Below are 13,241 nucleotides of genomic sequence, written 5' to 3'. Positions count from 1 at the left end.
GGTGAGACAAGGCTGCCCGCTATCCGCCCCGCTATTCACCATTGCGGTAGAACCCCTCGCCGCTCTCATAAAAACCACCGGAGAAATAAAGGGAGTGGCGATACCGGGAGGAGGCCGGAGCGTCATCCACCAATACGCGGATGACACAACCCTGACTCTGAAAGACGCCGAGGATGTGCGCAATGCAATGGGATGCGTGGAAAAATACGGGAGGGCAGCGGGCGCAAAAATTAATATGGACAAGTCCGAGATTTTATACATCGGCAACTTTGAGGGACAGAAATGCGATCTGCCGTTTAAGGAGGCACAAGACTGCATAAAGATCATCGGCATATATATAGGCGCAAACGACAAACAAGTGACCAACTTGACATGGACGGGAACCTTAAACAAGATCAAACAGACCGTAAACAGATGGAGAGCACGAAAGCTGACCCTAAAAGGGAGGGTGGTCATCATAAACTCTCTGTTAATGTCCAAACTGGTATATGCCCTGGGAGTGGTGAGCCTGCCCCAGTGGGCAGCGGCCGAAGCAGAGAGAACCATATGCGACTTCCTGTGGGAGGGGAAAGGCGTGCGCATTGCACAAAAAACCCTGATAGGACAGTATAAAGAGGGCGGACTAAAACTGGTGGACTTACAGACCAAAAAAGCGGCAATCAGAACCAGGATGGTGATAAAATATTTGCAGGGAGAAACAGACTGTGGGTGGAAGCCCTTCTTCCGAGAGACCCTCTTCAAATATGGACGGTGTGGGCAATACAGCCTACTGATGGACCTGAGAGGGAGGCTGCACGAGGGCACCCCCACCTTCTTTAAAGAAGTCATGGAGGCCTGGGGTAGGCTTGTGCATGACTTTGTGTACACAAACCACACAAAAAACAAAGTGATGAGCCAGCCGGTCTTTCAAAACCCCCAGATCGTAAAGGAAGGAAAAGTACTGTATAACAAAGTCTTCTTTTCAGCAGGACTAAGACAAATTAAAGACTTTGTATATGAGGTCATACCGGGCTTCCTGAGGGAGCAAGCCATTATAGACAGTGTACACGAATATGACGATGAAATACCGGAAAGAACAATAAAGAACGAATACAATAAAATAAAGATGGCCATCCCAAAAGCTTGGCAAAGGCACATAAATAGCCAAGAAACAGGTAAAGAAACAGATGAGCTACCTGGAATTATGCTAAAAACCAAAGAAAAAGAGATCAACATAAAAACATGCACAGTGAAAACACTCTATTGGGCCCTTGTGAGCAAGGCCTTTAAAAGGCCAACCGCTGAGCTCCTCTGGCCGAAAGTGTTCAGCCACATAAAAGGACAGGACATATGGGTGATGGGAAACTGTAAATACAACAATCAGGAATGCGCCGACCTGGACTTCAAAATAAAACATAATAGGATATACACAAACGAAGTAATACACCAAATCAATAAAAACGTAGGAAGGGAGTGTAATGTGTGCGGCAGCGAGGTGGAAAGCCTGCTGCACTTATTTGTGAACTGTAAAGAACTGAATGTATTTGTGGATAGACTAAAAGGTACAATGGAGAGGAATTGGAAAAGCGACTTCACCCGAACCGTGAGATGGAAGGAAGAACTCCTGCTCGGCCACAGAGGAGGCCAGCAAGGGGTGAACATCAACCTATGGAACTTCATGTTGAGCCACGCCAGGTACGCTATCTGGATGAGGCGGAACCTTGCAAAGTTCGAAAAAAAAAAAATACCCGTATGGACATATTTTGAAGCTATTGTAAGGAGGGATGTGTCATTATGCCGGACCGCTGACCAAGAAAAGTTCGAGAGCTCCTTCATAGAAGGGAGCGGTCTGATCTTGATAGCAGACAATAACAAAATTGTGTTCAACCTATAGGAGAGGGAAAAAAAAAAAAAAAAAAAAAAAAAAAAAAAAAAAACTCTCAACCTACAGAAGGGGAACGAAAGAAAAAAAAAAAAAAAAAAATAAAAAATCTTGGACAAACAGGCTGTGCCTGGACTGAGAGTTGTCAATGTGGACGTGTAATAACATGAAAGAATGGAATAATTGTGTATATAGTATGTTGATGTATGCATATCTGTGACGTACTGTGGTATGTTCAATAATAAAAAAAAAAAAAAAAAAAAAAAAAAAACGCCCGATCTCGGAAGCTAAGCAGGGGCGGGCCTGGTTAGTACTTGGATGGGAGACCGCCTGGGAATACCAGGTGCTGTAAGATTTTTATGGTTTCTGCTCTTGCCTGACAGCAGGGGGCGCTGTTTGCCACTTTTTGCTGGAGTCTAGTTTGGCCTGCGTCGCCTTCAAATAGGATCTTTTCAGTTGACCTGGCAGCTTACGGCCATACTACCCTGAAAACGCCCGATCTCGGAAGCTAAGTAGGGGAGGGCCTGGTTAGTACTTGAATGGGAGACCGCCTGGTAATACCAGGTGCTGTAAGTTTTTTATGGTTTCTGCTCTTGCCAGACAGCAGAGGGCGCTGTTTGACACTTTTTGCTGGAGTTTAGTATGGCCTGCATCGCCTTCAAATAAGATCTTTTCAGTTGACCTGGCAGCTTACGGCCACACTACCCTGAAAACGCCCAATCTCGTCCGATCTCGGAAGCTAAGCAGGGGCGGGCCTGGTTAGTACTTGGATGGGAGACCGCCTGGGAATACCAGGTGCTGTAAGCTTTTTATGGTTTCTGCTCTTGCCTGACAGCAGAGGGCGCTGTTTGACACTTTTTGCTGGAGTCTAGTTTGGCCTGCGTCGCCTTCAAATAGGATCTTTTCAGTCGACGTGGCAGCTTACGGCCATACTACCCTGAAAACGCCCGATCTCGTCAGATCTCGGAAGCTAAGCAGGGGTGGGCCTGGTTAGTACTTGGATGGGAGACCGCCTGGGAATACCAGGTGCTGTAAGCTTTTTATGGGTTCTGCTCTTGCCTGACAGCAGAGGGCGCTGTTTGACACTTTTTGCTGGAGTCTAGTTTGGCCTGCGTCGCCTTCAAATAGGATCTTTTCAGTTGTCCTGGCAGCTTACGGCCATACTACCCTGAAAACGCCCGATCTTGGCAGCTAAGTAGGGGAGGGCCTGGTTAGTACTTGGATGGGAGACCGCCTGGGAATACCAGGTGCTCTAAGCTTTTTATGGTTTCTGCTCTTGACTGACAGCAGAGGGCGCTGTTTGACACTTTTTGCTGGAGTCTAGTTTGGCCTGCGTCGCCTTCAAATAGGATCTTTTCAGTTGACCTGGCAGCTTATGGCCATACTACCCTGAAAACGCCCGATCTCGGAAGTTAAGCAGGGGCGGGCCTGGTTAGTACTTGGATGGGAGACCGCCTGGGAATACCAGGTGCTGTAAGCTTTTTATGGTTCCTGCTCTTGCCTGACAGCAGAGGGCGCTGTTTGACACTTTTTGCTGGAGTCTAGTTTGGCCTGCGTCGCCTTCAAATAAGATCTTTTCAGTTGTCCTGGCAGCTTACGGCCATACTACCCTGAAAACGCCCGATCTCGTCCGATCTCGGAAGCTAAGCAGGGGCGGGCCTGGTTAGTACTTGGATGGGAGACCGCCTGGGAATACCAGGTGCTGTAAGCTTTTTATGGTTTCTGCTCTTGCCTGACAGCAGAGGGCGCTGTTTGACACTTTTTGCTGGAGTCTAGTTTGGCCTGCGTCGCCTTCAAATAGGATCTATTCAGTTGCCCTGGCAGCTTACGGCCATACTACCCTGAAAAGGCCCGATCTCGGAAGCTAAGTAGGGGAGGGCCTGGTTAGTACTTGGATGGGAGACCGCCTGGTAATACCAGGTGCTGTAAGCTTTTTATGGTTTCTGCTCTTGCCTGACAGCAGGGGGCGCTGTTTGCCACTTTTTGCTGGAGTCTAGTTTGGCCTGCGTCGCCTTCAAATAGGATCTTTTCAGTTGACCTGGCAGCTTACGGCCATACTACCCTGAAAACGCCCGATCTCGGAAGCTAAGTAGGGGAGGGCCTGGTTAGTACTTGAATGGGAGACCGCCTGGTAATACCAGGTGCTGTAAGTTTTTTATGGTTTCTGCTCTTGCCAGACAGCAGAGGGCGCTGTTTGACACTTTTTGCTGGAGTTTAGTATGGCCTGCATCGCCTTCAAATAAGATCTTTTCAGTTGACCTGGCAGCTTACGGCCACACTACCCTGAAAACGCCCAATCTCGTCCGATCTCGGAAGCTAAGCAGGGGCGGGCCTGGTTAGTACTTGGATGGGAGACCGCCTGGGAATACCAGGTGCTGTAAGCTTTTAATGGTTTCTGCTCTTGCCTGACAGCAGAGGGCGCTGTTTGGCACTTTTTGCTGGAGTCTATTTTGGCCTGCGTCGCCTTCAAATAAGATCTTTTCAGTTGTCCTGGCAGCTTACGGCCATACTACCCTGAAAACGCCCGATCTCTGAAGCTAAGCAGGGGCGGGCCTGGTTAGTACTTGGATGGAAGACCGCCTGGGAATACCAGGGGCAGGAAGCTTTTTATGGTTTCTGCTCTTGCCAGACAGCAGAGGGCGCTGTTTGACACTTTTTGCTGGAGTCTAGTTTGGCTTGCATCGCCTTCAAATAAGATCTTTTCAGTTGACCTGGCAGCTTACGGCCATACTACCCTGAAAACGCCCGATCTCGTCCGATCTCGGAAGCTAAGCAGGGGCGGGCCTGGTTAGTACTTGCATGGGAGACCGCCTGGGAAAACCAGGTGCTGTAAGCTTTTTATGGTTTCTGCTCTTGCCTGACAGCAGAGGGCGCTGTTTGACACTTTTTGCTGGAGTCTAGTTTGGCCTGCGTCACCTTCAAATAGGATCTTTTCAGTTGACCTGGCAGCTTACGGCCATACTACCCTGAAACCGCCCGATCTCGTCCGATCTCGGAAGCTAAGCAGGGGCGGGCCTGGTTAGTACTTGGATGGGAGACCGCCTGGGAATACCAGGTGCTGTAAGCTTTTTATGGTTTCTGCTCTTGCCTGACAGCAGAGGGCGCTGTTTGACACTTTTTGCTGGAGTCTAGTTTGGCCTGCGTCGTCTTCAAATAGGATCTTTTCAGTTGACCTGGCAGCTTACGGCCATACTACCCTGAAAACGCCCGATCTCGGAAGCTAAGCAGGGGAGGGCCTGGTTAGTACTTGGATGGGAGACCGCCTGGGAATACCAGGGGCAGGAAGCTTTTTATGGTTTCTGCTCTTGCCTGACAGCAGAGGGCGCTGTTTGGCACTTTTTGCTGGAGTCTATTTTGGCCTGCGTCGCCTTCAAATAAGATCTTTTCAGTTGCCCTGGCAGCTTACGGCCATACTACCCTGAAAATGCCCGATCTCGTCCGATCTCGGAAGCTAAGCAGGGGCGGGCCTGGTTATTACTTGGATGGGAGACCGCCTGGGAATACCAGATGCTGTAAGCTTTTTATGGTTTCTGCTCTTGCCTGACAGCAGAGGGCACTGTTTGACACTTTTTGCTGGAGTCTAGTTTGGCCTGCGTCGCCTTCAAATAGGATCTTTTCAGTTGCCCTGGCAGCTTACGGCCATACTACCCTGAAAACGCCCGATCTCGTCCGACCTCGGAAGCTAAGCAGGGGCGGGCCTGGTTATTACTTGGATGGGAAACTGCCTGGGAATACCAGGTGCTGTAAGCTTTTTATGGTTTCTGCTCTTGCCTGACAGCAGAGGGCGCTGTTTGACACTTTTTGCTGGAGTCTAGTTTGGCCTGCGTCGCCTTCAAATAGGATCTTTTCAGTTGACCTGGCAGCTTACAGCCATACTACCATGAAAACGCCCAATCTCGTCCGATCTCGGAAGCTAAGCAGGGGCGGGCCTGGTTAGTACTTGGGTGGGAGACTGCCTGGGAATACCAGGTGCTGTGAGCTTTTTCTGGTTTCTGCTCTTGCCTGACAGCAGAGGGCGCTGTTTGACACTTTTTGCTGGAGTCTAGTTTGGCCTGCGTCGCCTTCAAATAGGATCTATTCAGTTGCCCTGGCAGCTTACGGCCATACTACCCTGAAAACGCCCGATCTCGGAAGCTAAGCAGGGGCGGGCCTGGTTAGTACTTGGATGGGAGACCGCCTGGGAATACCAGGTGCTGTAAGCTTTTTATGGTTTCTGCTCTTGCCTGACAGCAGGGGGCGCTGTTTGCCACTTTTTGCTGGAGTCTAGTTTGGCCTGCGTCGCCTTCAAATAGGATCTTTTCAGTTGACCTGGCAGCTTACGGCCATACTACCCTGAAAACGCCCGATCTCGTCCGACCTCGGAAGCTAAGCAGGGGCGGGCCTGGTTAGTACTTGAATGGGAGACCGCCTGGGAATACCAGGTGCTGTAAGCTTTTTATGGTTTCTGCTCTTGCCTGACAGCAGAGGGCGCTGTTTGACACTTTTTGCTGGAGTCTAGTTTGGCCTGTGTCGCCTTCAAATAGGATCTTTTCAGTTGCCCTGGCACCTTACGGCCATACTACCCTGAAAATGCCCGATCTCGTCCGATCTCGAAAGCCAAGCAGGGGCGGGCCTGGTTAGTACTTGGATGGGAGACCGCCTGGGAATACGAGATGCTGTAAGCTTTTTATGGTTTCTGCTCTTGCCTGACAGCAGAGGGCGCTGTTTGGCACTTCTTGCTGGAGTCTATTTTGGCCTGCGTCGCCTTCAAATAAGATCTTTTCAGTTGTCCTGGCAGCTTACGGCCATACTACCCTGAAAACGCCCGATCTCGGAAGCTAAGCAGGGGCGGGCCTGGTTAGTACTTGGATGGGAGACCGCCTGGGAATACCAGGTGCTGTAAGCTTTTTATGGTTTCTGCTCTTGCCTGACAGCAGGGGGCGCTGTTTGCCACTTTTTGCTGGAGTCTAGTTTGGCCTGCGTCGCCTTCAAATAGGATCTTTTCAGTTGACCTGGCAGCTTACGGCCATACTACCCTGAAAACGCCCGATCTCGGAAGCTAAGTAGGGGAGGGCCTGGTTAGTACTTGAATGGGAGACCGCCTGGTAATACCAGGTGCTGTAAGTTTTTTATGGTTTCTGCTCTTGCCAGACAGCAGAGGGCGCTGTTTGACACTTTTTGCTGGAGTTTAGTATGGCCTGCATCGCCTTCAAATAAGATCTTTTCAGTTGACCTGGCAGCTTACGGCCACACTACCCTGAAAACGCCCGATCTCGTCAGATCTCGGAAGCTAAGCAGGGGTGGGCCTGGTTAGTATTTGGATGGGAGACCGCCTGGGAATACCAGGGGCAGGAAGCTTTTTATGGTTTCTGCTCTTGCCTGACAGCAGAGGGCGCTGTTTGGCACTTTTTGCTGGAGTCTATTTTGGCCTGCGTCGCCTTCAAATAAGATCTTTTCAGTTGTCCTGGCAGCTTACGGCCATACTACCCTGAAAACGCCCGATCTCTGAAGCTAAGCAGGGGCGGGCCTGGTTAGTACTTGGATGGAAGACCGCCTGGGAATACCAGGGGCAGGAAGCTTTTTATGGTTTCTGCTCTTGCCTGACAGCAGAGGGCGCTGTTTGACACTTTTGCTGTAGTCTAGTTTGGCCTGCGTCGCCTTCAAATAAGATCTTTTCAGTTGTCCTGGCAGCGTACGGCCATACTACCCTGAAAACACCCGATCTCGTCCATTCTCGGAAGCTAAGCAGCGGTGGGCCTGGTTAGTACTTGGATGGGAGACCGCCTGGGAATACCAGGTGCTGTAAGCTTTTTATGGTTCCTGCTCTTGCCTGACAGCAGAGGGCGCTGTTTGACACTTTTTGCTGGAGTCTAGTTTGGCCTGCGTCGCCTTCAAATAGGATCTTTTCGGTTGACCTGGCAGCTTATGGCCATACTACCCTGAAAACGCCCGATCTCTGAAGCTAAGCAGGGGCGGGCCTGGTTAGTACTTGGATGGAAGACCGCCTGGGAATACCAGGTGCTGTAAGCTTTTTATGGTTTCTGCTCTAGCCTGACAGCAGAGGGCGCTGTTTGACACTTTTTGCTGGATCTAGTTTGGCCTGCGTCACCTTCAAATAAGATCTTTTCAGTTGCCCTGGCAGCTTACGGCCATACTTCCCTGAAAACGCCCGATCTCGTCCGATCTCGGAAGCTAAGCAGGGGCGGGCCTGGTTAGTACTTGGATGGGAGACCGCCTGGGAATACCAGGTGCTGTAAGCTTTTTATGGTTCCTGCTCTTGCCTGACAGCAGAGGGCGCTGTTTGACACTTTTTGCTGGAGTCTAGTTTGGCCTGCGTCGCCTTCAAATAAGATCTTTTCAGTTGTCCTGGCAGCTTACGGCCATACTACCCTGAAAACGCCCGATCTCGTCCGATCTCGGAAGCTAAGCAGGGGCGGGCCTGGTTAGTACTTGGATGGGAGACCGCCTGGGAATACCAGGTGCTGTAAGCTTTTTATGGTTTCTGCTCTTGCCTGACAGCAGGGGGCGGTGTTTGCCACTTTTTGCTGGAGTCTAGTTTGGCCTGCGTTGCCTTCAAATAGGATCTTTTCAGTTGCCCTGGCAGCTTACGGCCATACTACCCTGAAAATGCCCGATCTCGTCCGATCTCGGAAGCTAAGCAGGGGCGGGCCTGGTTATTACTTGGATGGGAGACCGCCTGGGAATACCAGATGCTGTAAGCTTTTTATGGTTTCTGCTCTTGCCTGACAGCAGAGGGCACTGTTTGACACTTTTTGCTGGAGTCTAGTTTGGCCTGCGTCGCCTTCAAATAGGATCTATTCAGTTGCCCTGGCAGCTTACGGCCATACTACCCTGAAAACGCCCGATCTCGTCAGATCTCGGAAGCTAAGCAGGGGTGGGCCTGGTTAGTACTTGGATGGGAGACCGCCTGGGAATACCAGGTGCTGTAAGCTTTTTATGGTTCCTGCTCTTGCCTGACAGCAGAGGGCGCTGTTTGACACTTTTTGCTGGAGTCTAGTTTGGCCTGCGTCGCCTTCAAATAGGATCTTTTCGGTTGACCTGGCAGCTTATGGCCATACTACCCTGAAAACGCCCGATCTCTGAAGCTAAGCAGGGGCGGGCCTGGTTAGTACTTGGATGGAAGACCGCCTGGGAATACCAGGTGCTGGAAGCTTTTTATGGTTTCTGCTCTTGCCTGACAGCAGAGGGTGCTGTTTGACACTTTTTGCTGGAGTCTATTTTGGCCTGCGTCGCCTTCAAATGAGATCTTTTCAGTTGTCCTGGCAGCTTACGGCCATACTACCCTGAAAACGCCCGATCTCGGAAGCTAAGCAGGGGCGGGCCTGGTAAGTACTTGGATGGGAGACCGCCTGGGAATACCAGGTGCTGTAAGCTTTTTATGGTTTCTGCTCTTGCCTGACAGCAGGGGGCGCTGTTTGCCACTTTTTGCTGGAGTCTAGTTTGGCCTGCGTCACCTTCAAATAGGATCTTTTCAGTTGACCTGGCAGCTTACGGCCATACTACACTGAAAACGCCCGATCTCGTCCGATCTCGGAAGCTAAGCAGGGGCGGGCCTGGTTAGTACTTGGATGGGAGACCGCCTGGGAATACCAGGTGCTGTAAGCTTTTTATGGTTTCTGCTCTTGCCTGACAGCAGAGGGCGCTGTTTGACACTTTTTGCTGGAGTCTAGTTTGGCCTGCGTCGTCTTCAAATAGGATCTTTTCAGTTGCCCTGGCAGCTTACGGCCATACTACCCTGAAAACGCCCGATCTCGTCCGACCTCGGAAGCTAAGCAGGGGCGGGCCTGGTTAGTACTTGAATGGGAGACCGCCTGGGAATACCAGGTGCTGTAAGCTTTTTATGGTTTCTGCTCTTGCCTGACAGCAGAGGGCGCTGTTTGACACTTTTTGCTGGAGTCTAGTTTGGCCTGTGTCGCCTTCAAATAGGATCTTTTCAGTTGCCCTGGCACCTTACGGCCATACTACCCTGAAAATGCCCGATCTCGTCCGATCTCGAAAGCCAAGCAGGGGCGGGCCTGGTTAGTACTTGGATGGGAGACCGCCTGGGAATACGAGATGCTGTAAGCTTTTTATGGTTTCTGCTCTTGCCTGACAGCAGAGGGCGCTGTTTGGCACTTTTTGCTGGAGTCTATTTTGGCCTGCGTCGCCTTCAAATAAGATCTTTTCAGTTGTCCTGGCAGCTTACGGCCATACTACCCTGAAAACGCCCGATCTTGGAAGCTAAGTAGGGGAGGGCCTGGTTAATACTTGGATGGGAGACCGCCTGGTAATACCAGGTGCTGTAAGTTTTTTATGGTTTCTGCTCTTGCCTGACAGCAGAGGGCGCTGTTTGACACTTTTTGCTGGAGTCTAGTTTGGCCTGCGTCGCCTTCAAATAGGATCTTTTCAGTTGACCTGGCAGCTTATGGCCATACTACCCTGAAAACGCCCGATCTCGGAAGCTAAGCAGGGGTGGGCCTGGTTAGTACTTGGATGCGAGACCGCCTGGGAATACCAGGTTCTGTAAGCTTTTTATGGTTTCTGCTCTTGCCTGACAGCAGAGGGCGCTGTATGACACTTTTTGCTGGAGTCTAGTTTGGCCTGCGTCGCCTTCAAATAGGATCATTTCAGTTGCCCGGGCAGCTTACGGCCATACTACCCTGAAAACGCCCGATCTTGGAAGCTAAGTAGGGGAGGGCCTGGTTAGTACTTGGATGGGAGACCGCCTGGGAATACCAGGTGCTGTAAGCTTTTTATGGTTTCTGCTCTTGCCTGACAGCAGAGGGCGCTGTATGACACTTTTTGCTGGAGTCTAGTTTGGCTTGCATCGCCTTCAAATAAGATCTTTTCAGTTGACCTGGCAGCTTACGGCCATACTACCCTGAAAACGCCCGTTCTCGTCCGATCTCGGAAGCTAAGCAGGGGCGGGCCTGGTTAGTACTTGCATGGGAGACCGCCTGGGAAAACCAGGTGCTGTAAGCTTTTTATGGTTTCTGCTCTTGCCTGACAGCAGAGGGCGCTGTTTGACACTTTCTGCTGGAGTCTAGTTTGGCCTGCGTCACCTTCAAATAGGATCTTTTCAGTTGCCCTGGCAGCTTACGGCCATACTACCCTGAAAACGCCCGATCTTGTCCGATCTGGGAAGCTAAGTAGGGGAGGGCCTGGTTAGTACTTGGATGGGAGACCGCCTGGGAATACCAGGTGCTGTAAGCTTTTTATGGTTTCTGCTCTTGCCTGACAGCAGAGGGCGCTGTTTGACACTTTTTGCTGGAGTCTAGTTTTGCCTGCGTCGCCTTCAAATAGGATCTTTTCAGTTGACCTGGCAGCTTACGGCCATACTACCCTGAAAACGCCCGATCTCGTCCGATCTCGGAAGCTAAGCAGGGGTGGGCCTGGTTAGTACTTGGATGGGAGACCGCCTGGGAATACCAGGTGCTGTAAGCTTTTTATGGTTCCTGCTCTTGCCTGACAGCAGAGGGCGCTGTTTGACACTTTTTGCTGGAGTCTATTTTGGCCTGCGTCGCCTTCAAATGAGATCTTTTCAGTTGTCCTGGCAGCTTACGGCCATACTACCCTGAAAACGCCCGATCTCGGAAGCTAAGCAGGGGCGGGCCTGGTTAGTACTTGGATGGGAGACCGCCTGGGAATACCAGGTGCTGTAAGCTTTTTATGGTTTCTGCTCTTGCCTGACAGCAGGGGGCGCTGTTTGCCACTTTTTGCTGGAGTCTAGTTTGGCCTGCGTCACCTTCAAATAGGATCTTTTCAGTTGACCTGTCAGCTTACGGCCATACTACCCTGAAAACGCCCGATCTCGTCCGATCTCGGAAGCTAAGCAGGGGCGGGCCTGGTTAGTACTTGGATGGGAGACCGCCTGGGAATACCAGGTGCTGGAAGCTTTTTATGGTTTCTGCTCTTGCCTGACAGCAGAGGGCGCTGTTTGACACTTTTTGCTGGAGTCTAGTTTGGCCTGCGTCACCTTCAAATAGGATCTTTTCAGTTGACCTGGCAGCATACGGCCACACTACCCTGAAAACGCCCGATCTCGTCCGATCTCGGAAGCTAAGCAGGGGCGGGCCTGGTTAGTACTTGCATGGGAGACCGCCTGGGAAAACCAGGTGCTGTAAGCTTTTTATGGTTTCTGCTCTTGCCTGACAGCAGAGGGCGCTGTTTGACACTTTTTGCTCGAGTCTAGTTTGGCCTGCGTCGCCTTCAAATAGGATCTTTTCAGTCGACGTGGCAGCTTACGGCCATACTACCCTGAAAACGCCCGATCTTGTCCGATCTGGGAAGCTAAGCAGGGGCGGGCCTGGTTAGTACTTGGATGGGTGACCGCCTGGGAATACCAGGTGCTGTAAGCTTTTTATGGTTTCTGCTCTTGCCTGACAGCAGAAGGCGCTGTTTGACACTTTTTGCTGGAGTCTAGTTTGGCCTGTGTCGCCTTCAAATAAGATCTTTTCAGTTGTCCTGGCAGCTTACGGCCATACTACCCTGAAAACGCCCGATCTCGGAAGCTAAGTAGGGGAGGGCCTGGTTAGTACTTGGATGGGAGACCGCCTGGTAATACCAGGTGCTGTAAGTTTTTTATGGTTTCTGCTCTTGCCAGACAGCAGAGGGCGGTGTTTGACACTTTTTGCTGGAGTTTAGTTTGGCCTGCGTCGCCTTCAAATAGGATCTTTTCAGTTGACCTGGCAGCTTACGGCCACACTACCCTGAAAACGCCCGATCTCGTCCGATCTCGGAAGCTAAGCAGGGGCGGGCCTGGTTAGTACTTGGATGGAAGACCGCCTGGGAATACCAGGTGCTGTAAGCTTTTTATGGTTTCTGCTCTAGCCTGACAGCAGAGGGCGCTGTTTGACACTTTTTGCTGGAGTCTAGTTTGGCCTGCGTCGCCTTCAAATAAGATCTTTTCAGTTGACCTGGCAGCTTACGGCCATACTACCCTGAAAACGCCCGATCTCGTCCGACCTCGGAAGCTAAGCAGGGGTGGGCCTGGTTATTACTTGGATGGGAGACCGCCTGGGAATACCAGGTGCTGTAAGCCTTTTATGGTTTCAGAATTCCAACCTGTGCGGGGAAACCCCATTGGATTTCGAGTCCAACGTCTTAACCTCTCGGCCACCGTGACTCCTTGGAAAAGACCAATGGGGGCAGGTGACCCCATTGTCCTAGAACCAAAATTTTGCTGATGTCAAGGATCAGCTGGCAACATGTGCATGGGAGGAAGACACATGGTTTGTGTGAGAGGCTACACAAGTCTTTCCACTTCTAGTTAAAAGCCAGGCACCTCACATTGTTTCCATAAAGTACCAAGGGATTGTCCTGTTGCCCTTGTATTTTGTGGGCAAAAAGGAGGCGTTTGCAAGTGGACCTCAGACCCTATCACTGGTCACCTGAACGGGGA

At 51.0% G+C, this 13,241-nt stretch overlaps 25 non-coding genes and 22 pseudogenes across 25 annotated transcripts; all 47 read left to right on the top strand.

The window, feature by feature from the left end:
• Window positions 1–2,328: 2,328 nt before the first annotated feature.
• Window positions 2,329–2,437, top strand: LOC131130289 (5S ribosomal RNA; annotated as a pseudogene).
• Window positions 2,438–2,549: 112 nt separating this feature from the next.
• On the top strand, window positions 2,550–2,668 carry LOC131130225 (5S ribosomal RNA). Its single transcript, XR_009129982.1, has one exon. It is a non-coding gene; the product is annotated as a 5S ribosomal RNA (ribosomal RNA).
• A 112-nt stretch (window positions 2,669–2,780) lies between these two features.
• On the top strand, window positions 2,781–2,899 carry LOC131130368 (5S ribosomal RNA). Its single transcript, XR_009130064.1, has one exon. It is a non-coding gene; the product is annotated as a 5S ribosomal RNA (ribosomal RNA).
• Window positions 2,900–3,011: 112 nt separating this feature from the next.
• LOC131130293 (5S ribosomal RNA) lies at window positions 3,012–3,120 on the top strand (annotated as a pseudogene).
• A 112-nt stretch (window positions 3,121–3,232) lies between these two features.
• Window positions 3,233–3,341, top strand: LOC131130258 (5S ribosomal RNA; annotated as a pseudogene).
• Window positions 3,342–3,453: 112 nt separating this feature from the next.
• Window positions 3,454–3,572, top strand: LOC131130263 (5S ribosomal RNA). The gene has a single exon (XR_009130004.1). It is a non-coding gene; the product is annotated as a 5S ribosomal RNA (ribosomal RNA).
• Window positions 3,573–3,684: 112 nt separating this feature from the next.
• LOC131130292 (5S ribosomal RNA) lies at window positions 3,685–3,793 on the top strand (annotated as a pseudogene).
• Window positions 3,794–3,905: 112 nt separating this feature from the next.
• LOC131130288 (5S ribosomal RNA) lies at window positions 3,906–4,014 on the top strand (annotated as a pseudogene).
• Window positions 4,015–4,126: 112 nt separating this feature from the next.
• LOC131130224 (5S ribosomal RNA) lies at window positions 4,127–4,245 on the top strand. Its single transcript, XR_009129981.1, has one exon. It is a non-coding gene; the product is annotated as a 5S ribosomal RNA (ribosomal RNA).
• A 112-nt stretch (window positions 4,246–4,357) lies between these two features.
• On the top strand, window positions 4,358–4,466 carry LOC131130306 (5S ribosomal RNA; annotated as a pseudogene).
• Window positions 4,467–4,578: 112 nt separating this feature from the next.
• Window positions 4,579–4,697, top strand: LOC131130353 (5S ribosomal RNA). The gene has a single exon (XR_009130050.1). It is a non-coding gene; the product is annotated as a 5S ribosomal RNA (ribosomal RNA).
• A 112-nt stretch (window positions 4,698–4,809) lies between these two features.
• LOC131130344 (5S ribosomal RNA) lies at window positions 4,810–4,928 on the top strand. The gene has a single exon (XR_009130041.1). It is a non-coding gene; the product is annotated as a 5S ribosomal RNA (ribosomal RNA).
• Window positions 4,929–5,040: 112 nt separating this feature from the next.
• Window positions 5,041–5,149, top strand: LOC131130290 (5S ribosomal RNA; annotated as a pseudogene).
• A 112-nt stretch (window positions 5,150–5,261) lies between these two features.
• LOC131130240 (5S ribosomal RNA) lies at window positions 5,262–5,380 on the top strand. Its single transcript, XR_009129994.1, has one exon. It is a non-coding gene; the product is annotated as a 5S ribosomal RNA (ribosomal RNA).
• A 112-nt stretch (window positions 5,381–5,492) lies between these two features.
• Window positions 5,493–5,611, top strand: LOC131130238 (5S ribosomal RNA). Its single transcript, XR_009129992.1, has one exon. It is a non-coding gene; the product is annotated as a 5S ribosomal RNA (ribosomal RNA).
• Window positions 5,612–5,723: 112 nt separating this feature from the next.
• On the top strand, window positions 5,724–5,842 carry LOC131130245 (5S ribosomal RNA). Its single transcript, XR_009129999.1, has one exon. It is a non-coding gene; the product is annotated as a 5S ribosomal RNA (ribosomal RNA).
• A 112-nt stretch (window positions 5,843–5,954) lies between these two features.
• On the top strand, window positions 5,955–6,063 carry LOC131130254 (5S ribosomal RNA; annotated as a pseudogene).
• Window positions 6,064–6,175: 112 nt separating this feature from the next.
• On the top strand, window positions 6,176–6,294 carry LOC131130352 (5S ribosomal RNA). The gene has a single exon (XR_009130049.1). It is a non-coding gene; the product is annotated as a 5S ribosomal RNA (ribosomal RNA).
• A 112-nt stretch (window positions 6,295–6,406) lies between these two features.
• On the top strand, window positions 6,407–6,525 carry LOC131130279 (5S ribosomal RNA; annotated as a pseudogene).
• A 112-nt stretch (window positions 6,526–6,637) lies between these two features.
• LOC131130253 (5S ribosomal RNA) lies at window positions 6,638–6,746 on the top strand (annotated as a pseudogene).
• A 112-nt stretch (window positions 6,747–6,858) lies between these two features.
• Window positions 6,859–6,967, top strand: LOC131130286 (5S ribosomal RNA; annotated as a pseudogene).
• A 112-nt stretch (window positions 6,968–7,079) lies between these two features.
• On the top strand, window positions 7,080–7,198 carry LOC131130259 (5S ribosomal RNA; annotated as a pseudogene).
• Window positions 7,199–7,310: 112 nt separating this feature from the next.
• On the top strand, window positions 7,311–7,419 carry LOC131130305 (5S ribosomal RNA; annotated as a pseudogene).
• Window positions 7,420–7,530: 111 nt separating this feature from the next.
• LOC131130244 (5S ribosomal RNA) lies at window positions 7,531–7,649 on the top strand. Its single transcript, XR_009129998.1, has one exon. It is a non-coding gene; the product is annotated as a 5S ribosomal RNA (ribosomal RNA).
• Window positions 7,650–7,761: 112 nt separating this feature from the next.
• Window positions 7,762–7,870, top strand: LOC131130282 (5S ribosomal RNA; annotated as a pseudogene).
• Window positions 7,871–7,981: 111 nt separating this feature from the next.
• On the top strand, window positions 7,982–8,100 carry LOC131130343 (5S ribosomal RNA). The gene has a single exon (XR_009130040.1). It is a non-coding gene; the product is annotated as a 5S ribosomal RNA (ribosomal RNA).
• Window positions 8,101–8,212: 112 nt separating this feature from the next.
• Window positions 8,213–8,331, top strand: LOC131130252 (5S ribosomal RNA). Its single transcript, XR_009130003.1, has one exon. It is a non-coding gene; the product is annotated as a 5S ribosomal RNA (ribosomal RNA).
• Window positions 8,332–8,443: 112 nt separating this feature from the next.
• On the top strand, window positions 8,444–8,562 carry LOC131130239 (5S ribosomal RNA). The gene has a single exon (XR_009129993.1). It is a non-coding gene; the product is annotated as a 5S ribosomal RNA (ribosomal RNA).
• Window positions 8,563–8,674: 112 nt separating this feature from the next.
• LOC131130356 (5S ribosomal RNA) lies at window positions 8,675–8,793 on the top strand. Its single transcript, XR_009130053.1, has one exon. It is a non-coding gene; the product is annotated as a 5S ribosomal RNA (ribosomal RNA).
• Window positions 8,794–8,905: 112 nt separating this feature from the next.
• LOC131130294 (5S ribosomal RNA) lies at window positions 8,906–9,014 on the top strand (annotated as a pseudogene).
• Window positions 9,015–9,126: 112 nt separating this feature from the next.
• On the top strand, window positions 9,127–9,235 carry LOC131130260 (5S ribosomal RNA; annotated as a pseudogene).
• Window positions 9,236–9,347: 112 nt separating this feature from the next.
• On the top strand, window positions 9,348–9,466 carry LOC131130359 (5S ribosomal RNA). The gene has a single exon (XR_009130056.1). It is a non-coding gene; the product is annotated as a 5S ribosomal RNA (ribosomal RNA).
• A 112-nt stretch (window positions 9,467–9,578) lies between these two features.
• LOC131130351 (5S ribosomal RNA) lies at window positions 9,579–9,697 on the top strand. The gene has a single exon (XR_009130048.1). It is a non-coding gene; the product is annotated as a 5S ribosomal RNA (ribosomal RNA).
• Window positions 9,698–9,809: 112 nt separating this feature from the next.
• Window positions 9,810–9,928, top strand: LOC131130278 (5S ribosomal RNA; annotated as a pseudogene).
• A 112-nt stretch (window positions 9,929–10,040) lies between these two features.
• On the top strand, window positions 10,041–10,149 carry LOC131130304 (5S ribosomal RNA; annotated as a pseudogene).
• Window positions 10,150–10,261: 112 nt separating this feature from the next.
• LOC131130291 (5S ribosomal RNA) lies at window positions 10,262–10,370 on the top strand (annotated as a pseudogene).
• Window positions 10,371–10,482: 112 nt separating this feature from the next.
• On the top strand, window positions 10,483–10,591 carry LOC131130281 (5S ribosomal RNA; annotated as a pseudogene).
• Window positions 10,592–10,703: 112 nt separating this feature from the next.
• On the top strand, window positions 10,704–10,822 carry LOC131130226 (5S ribosomal RNA). The gene has a single exon (XR_009129983.1). It is a non-coding gene; the product is annotated as a 5S ribosomal RNA (ribosomal RNA).
• A 112-nt stretch (window positions 10,823–10,934) lies between these two features.
• On the top strand, window positions 10,935–11,053 carry LOC131130243 (5S ribosomal RNA). The gene has a single exon (XR_009129997.1). It is a non-coding gene; the product is annotated as a 5S ribosomal RNA (ribosomal RNA).
• Window positions 11,054–11,165: 112 nt separating this feature from the next.
• On the top strand, window positions 11,166–11,284 carry LOC131130327 (5S ribosomal RNA). The gene has a single exon (XR_009130026.1). It is a non-coding gene; the product is annotated as a 5S ribosomal RNA (ribosomal RNA).
• A 112-nt stretch (window positions 11,285–11,396) lies between these two features.
• On the top strand, window positions 11,397–11,505 carry LOC131130251 (5S ribosomal RNA; annotated as a pseudogene).
• A 112-nt stretch (window positions 11,506–11,617) lies between these two features.
• On the top strand, window positions 11,618–11,736 carry LOC131130366 (5S ribosomal RNA). The gene has a single exon (XR_009130062.1). It is a non-coding gene; the product is annotated as a 5S ribosomal RNA (ribosomal RNA).
• A 112-nt stretch (window positions 11,737–11,848) lies between these two features.
• Window positions 11,849–11,967, top strand: LOC131130233 (5S ribosomal RNA). Its single transcript, XR_009129989.1, has one exon. It is a non-coding gene; the product is annotated as a 5S ribosomal RNA (ribosomal RNA).
• A 112-nt stretch (window positions 11,968–12,079) lies between these two features.
• LOC131130235 (5S ribosomal RNA) lies at window positions 12,080–12,198 on the top strand. The gene has a single exon (XR_009129991.1). It is a non-coding gene; the product is annotated as a 5S ribosomal RNA (ribosomal RNA).
• Window positions 12,199–12,310: 112 nt separating this feature from the next.
• LOC131130283 (5S ribosomal RNA) lies at window positions 12,311–12,419 on the top strand (annotated as a pseudogene).
• A 112-nt stretch (window positions 12,420–12,531) lies between these two features.
• On the top strand, window positions 12,532–12,650 carry LOC131130370 (5S ribosomal RNA). The gene has a single exon (XR_009130066.1). It is a non-coding gene; the product is annotated as a 5S ribosomal RNA (ribosomal RNA).
• A 112-nt stretch (window positions 12,651–12,762) lies between these two features.
• Window positions 12,763–12,881, top strand: LOC131130360 (5S ribosomal RNA). Its single transcript, XR_009130057.1, has one exon. It is a non-coding gene; the product is annotated as a 5S ribosomal RNA (ribosomal RNA).
• Window positions 12,882–13,241: the final 360 nt, after the last annotated feature.

Source organism: Doryrhamphus excisus, chromosome 5 (assembly GCF_030265055.1).
Source record: "Doryrhamphus excisus isolate RoL2022-K1 chromosome 5, RoL_Dexc_1.0, whole genome shotgun sequence".
Taxonomy (NCBI): Eukaryota; Metazoa; Chordata; class Actinopteri; order Syngnathiformes; family Syngnathidae; genus Doryrhamphus; species Doryrhamphus excisus.
The sequence above is the reverse complement of the archived record's forward strand: the minus strand, read 5'-3'. Positions and strand labels throughout refer to the sequence as shown.